An 8,129-nucleotide genomic window follows, 5' to 3' on the forward strand; every position below is an offset into this window, starting at 1 on the left:
TTAAGGATTCGAACAATCAACTCGAGTAATCGGACATTTTTAGTGTGAAAACTTGAATCGAATTGTTCTTTAATTAAACTAAAGTGTCGTCCTAATTTATAATATGATTTGAATATTAATCTAATTTAAAACTAAATCTGTGAATTAAATCTATATATAAAAAAATTAATAAACCAAATAAAAATAATTAAAATAACAAATAAATAAATAAAACAATAACAAAATCATAAAAATAAAATAAACATACATTCATGGACTTAATTGCATGAATTTAAAATTACTAAACTAAAATTGAACATACAAAGGGACTAACATAAAATAAATTGATATTTAAATCCTAATTCGAAATAAAATAAAACAAACAGACGAGGGATTAAAATGCAAAACATGCGCAATATACAAGGACCTAAGTGCAATTTTCCATTTTTATTTAAGCCTAAAAAATAACCTGCTAAATTAAAAAGAGAAAATCACAAAATTAGTCCACGAATATTAAAAAAATTAAGTAGTCACTACACATGACTAGGATGCAAAAACAAGGCTAAATTACAAGGATTAAAAATAAATTTCACCAAAAAAAATAAAAAGGCAAATAAAAGGAACAATTATACTTTTGAACCCTATTAGACTAAAATATAAAACACGCTAAAATAACAGGGCCATAACGTGAATAACTGAAAATTAAAGCATGTATACATAAAGGTAAAATACTAATTTTGGTCCCTACAGGGACCAAAATGTAAAACATGGTAAGTTGTAGGTATTTAAAACACAATTAACCATTAACTTTTCCTACATATATCTTATTTCCTTCTTCTTTTTCATTTATGAACCAAACCCCAAAAACATTTTAGGAGAGTTCTCTCAACACTCCCTCGGTCGGCCCACTGTCGGCTACCTTACCCACTTTCGGCCGCAGCTTCGGCCGTTGCACACGATGGCTGAAAATATCTAAACTCCCCGAAAATAACCCCAAAACCTAGATCTACCCCGTAATCCTCCATTATGGGCTAAAACCACCGAAAATCGCTAAAAACACCTCCAACAATGTTTCAACGCTTGGGCTTCCTCTCACTCCGACCACCGAGGCTTGACTCACTTTTCCCTCACAAGTAAACCCCTTACCCTTATCTCTATTTTTTCTTTTACTTGTTGTAAAATAAGTCACACACACATACACACATATATATTATGCTTGTTTTTATTTCGAAATGAGAAATAGATTCATAACAAGTTTCTTTTTTCGAAAACAAAACTGAACCATAAATAAAGAAAAAACTACCTTCGAATAAGCCTTGAATTTCCTATGAAAAAAGAGAGAAAAAAGATCCCTCTCCATACAAAATGGTTCAGTTTTATAACCGAAAATTATACATAGTTTTTTTATAATAATAAAATCCTAGATCTACTTATGTTGAAAACATTTTGATATTTCGATATAACAAATTAAGATAAATGAATTTTAAGATTTTCCAAAAAGATTTTCTAAGTATATTCAATATAATTATTCGAATATCAAAATACTACTCCAAATCTTTCAAAAGTCATTTTTAATCCTTACTCAAGTGTACCGATTCAAAGCCAAAAATTCTAGAATGTCCAGAGGGAACCGATTCCCCCCCCAAGGGGGTACCGATTCCCCCCTGAATGGTTTGGCTCCGAGAAAAACAGAATGCTCGGAGGGAATCGATTCCCCCCAAGAGAGTACCGATTCTGTAACCCCCTAGACCCGGCCTATGCGTTTCGACTAAGTCTAGTGGATCACATTATGATTATTAAATACATTTTTCGAAACCGTTATTCCATCAATATAAAATCACATTATAAATAACCTGAAATTATAAACAAATTATACTACAAATCCAACTCGTAAATATAGTACCAATAAATAATAATGTAATTTAAAACATGTCTTCAATTCAATATCACAATAACCGAGCAGTATTAGCAAAAGAGTTATCATTATAAAATCTGATATTTTAAAATAAGGTCCATGTCACCAAAATAAAGTCAACTTGCCAGATAAAAACATTACAATCTGATTTACTTCAAGAGATATGTTGATCCTCCAAGTGCTCGAACCAAGGTATCTAACCAACAGTATCTGAAAGGGGAAAACATTTTCAAAAGGTGAGCTAGGCTCAGTGTGTCCCAACATTTCCATAAAATCACAATAGGTACAAATCATAGTCCAGTAATCTCACAAATTCGTAAAAGAGTTTAACTTTTTGAAAATCATAGTTTAAACCCTTTTCCGGTACACCATCAGTAGTTCCAAAATTATTTTCCATATAGCTTACTTTATGCACATAGCAAAAAGAAAGCTGACTTAAGGATAGGCTCTGAAGCTTGTATCCTTAAGCCCAAGTCAATAAGTCCATATAGCTTACCCTAAGCACACAGCAAAGGAAAGCCGACCTAATGAAACATCTTGGGGCCCTCAAGAGTCACATTAGGCTCAGTTAGCTTGATCAGAGCTATTCCATCGTATTTAAATTCCAAAATTCAATTGCACCGTGACATAAATTCCACAAATCCAAAAACATGGTATCATATACCATTTCAAAACAAAAATTAGATAGCAGCCATATTCCTAAATTGTCACATTAAATTGGTGCATCCATAAAACAATAGCCAATGAATTCGGTGTACCACATATTAAAAACCAATAAAACAGTTCAATAATAAGTAGGGAACACACCTCGACAATAGATTCAAATAACAAATCTACTGATTGCTGGTTTCACCACGCTCTGCTATAGTTTTCGAACGGGTGAATACTGGTACACGTGGTTTAACTGATCTAGAAGAGCTGGTTCGAGCTGTCGAACGATCCGGAGAGTCTCTTGTACCTTCAAACAATAATATTTATCAGTCCCAAATCCTATTTAATTGTTCAAAGCTAACATCTTAAGTATATAAGCTTTTTGGGTTGACTATCAATTTGAGGTATTTCGAGTCTGAATTGGCCAAACGGATTGCGGAATCGGAATCAGGGCGTCGAAAAACATAAAGTATGACTTTTCGAAAATTTAAATTCTTGGTCAAAGTCAAAGTCAACCACTTTGACCGTAGATTTGGAGACCTTCGGATTCGAATTTGACAAAACGGACCACGGAAATGGATTCGGCACGTCGAAAACTATCAGGATAGGTATACTCGGAAAAGATTAACGGTCGTTAAATGCTCGGTCAAAGCCATTTTAAGTTTTGGTCAAAGAAAGTCAACGGTCAACGGTCAACGGTCGGGTCGGGTCGGGTCAACGGTCGGGTCGGGTCGGGTCAACGGTCGGGTCGGGTCAGACCAGTCAAACCGATTCAGACCGGTCAAACCGGTTTGAACTGGTTGAAACCGGTCAAACCGGTCAGAACCGGTTGAAAACCGGTTAAACCGGTTTCCAGCAGCCACTCGCCCTGCGGCGGCGCGTGTGGCGCGTGAGGCGTCCTCCGGGGCCCTAAAAATCCGAAAAAATTTCTAAAAATTATTTTGAGCGATTTCGAGATACTTACAACGATCGGTTCAAATTTTTGAACGGCGGAGAGCTCGATTTCAAATCGGCCGAATCTTTGACTGCACCACCTCCTCACGCACCGCCGTCTACAGCGGACAAGGTTGACACCGGTGAACTCGGAACGGCACAAGGAACACGATGGTGCGGGAGGTGTCGTAAACGGAGCAACGATCAGCGGTGAATTTAAGATTTCCTCGGCGATAGAGCTAACAAAACCGTCGCTACTTTGACTGGAAATTCCCGACGTTTGGCCGCGTTTCGCTTCAATTAATTTGAAGGGTTTGTTCCTCGCTCGATGATGAACACAACGGTGGTTTTAAAACGATGATCGGAATTTGGACGGCGTCGGAATCGGAGTTGGAAACTGCGTATGGGAAAGGAAAATTGGGAGCATTTTGGTTCTGAAAATTAGAACCAAATGTACGCTTATAATCAAAGCTGCCGACAGTTTTAGGGTAAATTCAAGGCTTGGTCCTTGGATTTCCTTCACTTCTAAAATGGCCTATAAACTCTCATAAATTTTGATTTAGTCACCAACAATTTACCAATTTTCACAATTAACCTCCAATTTCAATTAAATATTATTTTGTAAATATTCGGGTTGTTACAATTCTCCCCCTCTACAAGGAAATTTCGTCCTTGAAATTTACCTTATGAGAATAGTTGAGGAAATTGAGCCTCCATTGACTCCAATGTCTCCCAAGTAGCTTCTGAGGGGCCTCGATTACTCCACTGAACTTTGACCATTGGAATTCGTCTATTCCGAAGAACTCGTTCATCTCTCTCCAAGATCTGAATGGGCTCCTCTTCATATGACAAATCAGGTCTCAACTCTACTTCTTCAACCTGAATAATGTGACCTGGATCTGGACGGTATCTCCTCAACATTGATACATGAAAGACATCATGAATACGACTTAGCTCAGAAGGCAACTCAAGCTGATATGCAACAGGTCCTACCTTCTTCAAGATACGAAATGGTCCAATAAATCTTAGACTCAATTTACCCTTACGCCCGAATCTCAATACTTTCTTCCAGGGTGAAACTTTCAAAAAGACCCGATCTCCCACTTCAAACTATATATCATTCCTTCTTTGATCTGCATAAGATTTCTGCCTATCAAATGCCTCTTTCAGACGGTCACGGATTAATCTGACTGTGCCCTCCGTCTCTCGCACTAACTCAGGTCCCAACGTTTTCCTATCACGCAACTCAGTCCAACAGATCGGAGTGCGACATTTACGCCCATAGAGCGCTTCATAGGGTGCCATACGAATGCTGGTCTGATAACTGTTATTGTAAGCAAATTCAGCCAACGGCAAAAAGTTCTCCCAACTACCATGAAAATCAATTACGCAACCCCGCAACATATCCTCCAGAATCTGAATTACTCTCTCAGATTGACCATCAGTTTGTGGATGAAAGGATGTACTATAATCCAATCTTGTTCCCAAAGCCGTATGTAACGCCTTCCAAAATCTCGAAGTAAATCTCGGATCTCGATCAGAAATAATAGACAATGGAACACCATGCAATCTGACAATCTCTGGAATATACAATCTTGTCAGCTTATCCAAAGTATAATTTACTCGCACAGGAATGAAGTGAGATGACTTTGTAAGTCTGTCAATAATCACCCAAACTGAATCTTTTTTCGAAGGAGTCATAGGCAAGCCAGTAACAAAATCCATAGCCCCATTTCCATTCAGGAATCTTGATAGGCTGTAACAAACCTGATGGATGTTGATGTTCTGCCTTAACTTGCTGACAAGTCAAACACCTAGCCACAAAGTCAGATATGTCTTTCTTCATACCAATCCAATAATACCTCTCTCTCAAATTTTGGTACATCTTATCTCCTCCGGGGTGCATAGCATATGGACTACTATGAGCCTCAGTAAGGATAGTCTGCCTCAACTCAGCATCATCAGGCACACAATATCTACCTTTAAAGCATAAAACTTCATCCTGATCAATTGCGTAATCTGAGTTTGTCCCCTGCTCTACTTGCTCAAAGATGGAAAGCAAGGAGCTATCAAGGGGCTGCTTAGCTTTGATATCATCAACCAAGGTCGGCTTAACTTGCAATTCTGCTAACAAAGTGCCATCGTCATATAAATTCATCTTGGCCATTAAAGACCTCAACTCCGATACCGTCTTTCGACTCAAAGCATCTGCTACAATGTTAGCTTTACCAGGGTGGTAATCAATCACGCAATCATAATCCTTTAGAAGCTCTAACCAGCGACGCTGTCTCAAATTAAGTTCCTTCTGGGTCAGAAGATACTTTAAGCTCTTATGATCTGTGAAAATGTAACACTTCTCTCCATAAAGATAGTGTCTCCAAATCTTCAAGGCAAAAATTACTGCTGCCAACTCTAAATCATGAGTAGGATAGTTACTCTCATGCGGCCGCAGCTGACGGGATGCATAAGCCACCACCTTACTTTCTTGCATTAAAACACAACCAAGTCCTGAATGTGAAGCATCACTATACACTGTAAAATCCTTCCCGGCTGGTTGAATCAACACCGGTGCTTGAGTCAAAACCGCCTTTAATTTCTCAAAGCTCTCCTGTTGTGCCTCGCCCCAGTCAAACAGCACATTCTTCCTTAACAACTTTGTCAAAGGAGAAGCAATGATCAAGAAGCCCTCAACAAAACGTCGATAATAACCAGCCAAGCCCAAGAAACTGCGGATTTCAGATACGTTCTTAGGTCGTTTCCAATTCATAATAGCCTCTATCTTGCTGGGATCCACCTGAACACCTCGCGCAGAAATAATATGCCCCAGAAATGACACTTCTTGAAGCCAAAATTCACACTTGCTTAGTTTGGCATATAGACGATGCTCTCTCAAAGTCCGCAGAACGATCTTCAAATGCTCGTCATGCTCTGCCTCAGTACGAGAATAGATCAGAATATCGTCAATGAAGACCACCACAAATTGATCCAAATATGGTCAAAACACCCGATTCATCAAATCCATAAAGCTGCAGGAGCGTTCGTCAAACCAAAAGGCATCACTAAAAATTCATAATGACCATATCTAGTGCGAATGGTTGTTTTTGCAACATCAGATCCTTTAACTTTCAATTGATAATACCCCGAACGAAGATCAATCTTAGAGAATACAGTAGCTCCTCGCAATTGATCAAATAAGTCATCAATCCTGGGTAATGGGTATTTATTCTTGACCGTCATCTTGTTCAATTTCCGATAGTCAATACATAATCTTAGTGACCCATCCTTCTTTTTCACGAATAGAACTGGAGCTCCCCATGGTGAAGTACTATGTCGGATAAATCCTCGATCGAATAATTCTTGCAATTGGACTTTCAACTCCTTAAGTTCCTTTGGAGCCATACGATAAGGTGCCATAGAAATAGGTGAAGATCCCGGATAAGTCTCAATCTCGAACTCTACCTCTCTATCAGGAGGTAACCTAGGCAACTCCTCCGGAAAAACATCAGGAAACTCGCTAACTGTACGAATCTCCTCGATCGTGGACAATGCACCTTTGGTGTTCAAAATATAAGCAATGAAGGTCTCATATCCCTTCCGGATCATATGATCAATTTCCATCGCTGAAACTATATTGGAGAGATAACCACGCCGTTCACCAATTAACACAACAGTCCGACCATCTGAAGTCTTCAGAGTAGCCCGCTTGTATTCGCAATCCAGCTTTACCTTGTGTTTATTCAACCAATCCATTCCAAGAATTAGATCGAACTCCCCTAAAGGAAGTTCCATAAGATCAGCGAGAAAAATTTCTCCCTGAACCTCGAGAGGACAACGCCGAAATACTTTATTCACTAATACCACTTGTCCTACTGGACTTGTAACTGTAACAGTATTTTCAGTGTTCTCGATCAGAATCTGAAGGTTTCGAGATACTGAGCTCGATACATAGGAGTGAGTGGAGCCATTGTCCAATAATACAAAGTATAGGGTAGAATTAATAGTAAATGTACCTGCAATAACCTCAGGCTCATCTCTGTCATCACGACGTCTAGTTGCATAAACTAAAGCTGGCTGTCTAGCCTCAGAAGCTGTTGGCCCTCTATTTTGCTGAGGTCGGGCTCTACTATCTATCCTGGACACTGATCCTCGAGTCTTTCCTTGACTACGATCTCTAATTGGGGTCTGTACTGTAGTCTGCGAACGCACAGGAGTTTGGGTAGTGGTCTGCTCAAACGAAACTAACTGAGGACAATCCCTCCGATAATGACCACTAGATCCACACTGATAGCAAAGACCCATCTTCTTACGACACTCTCCTGAGTGATGTTTACCACAATACTCACAAAGGGGCCCATTATAATACGATGAGGAACCGCCTCGACTGACAGCTAAAGGTGAGGATGCTGCAGGCCTGAAACGTGTATTGCTTCTCTGAGGGGCTGAAGTACGAGTCCTCTTTCCGGACTGTGCTGATGACTCCATCGGGCCTGAAAATTTCTTAGATCGATCTTGATCAACACGCTCTCTACCAGAAGCTAAAACCTCCACCTCTTCCGCATCTTTGGCTCTGCCCACCAGCACATCAAATATCTCATCCTGATGGGTTACAACTTGCCTACGCAGCTTGTATCTGAGTCCAAGGGCAAATTTA

This window comes from Hibiscus syriacus, unplaced genomic scaffold, assembly GCF_006381635.1.
Source record: "Hibiscus syriacus cultivar Baekdansim isolate YM2019G1 unplaced genomic scaffold, ASM638163v2 tig00112000_pilon, whole genome shotgun sequence".
Taxonomy (NCBI): domain Eukaryota; kingdom Viridiplantae; phylum Streptophyta; class Magnoliopsida; order Malvales; family Malvaceae; genus Hibiscus; species Hibiscus syriacus.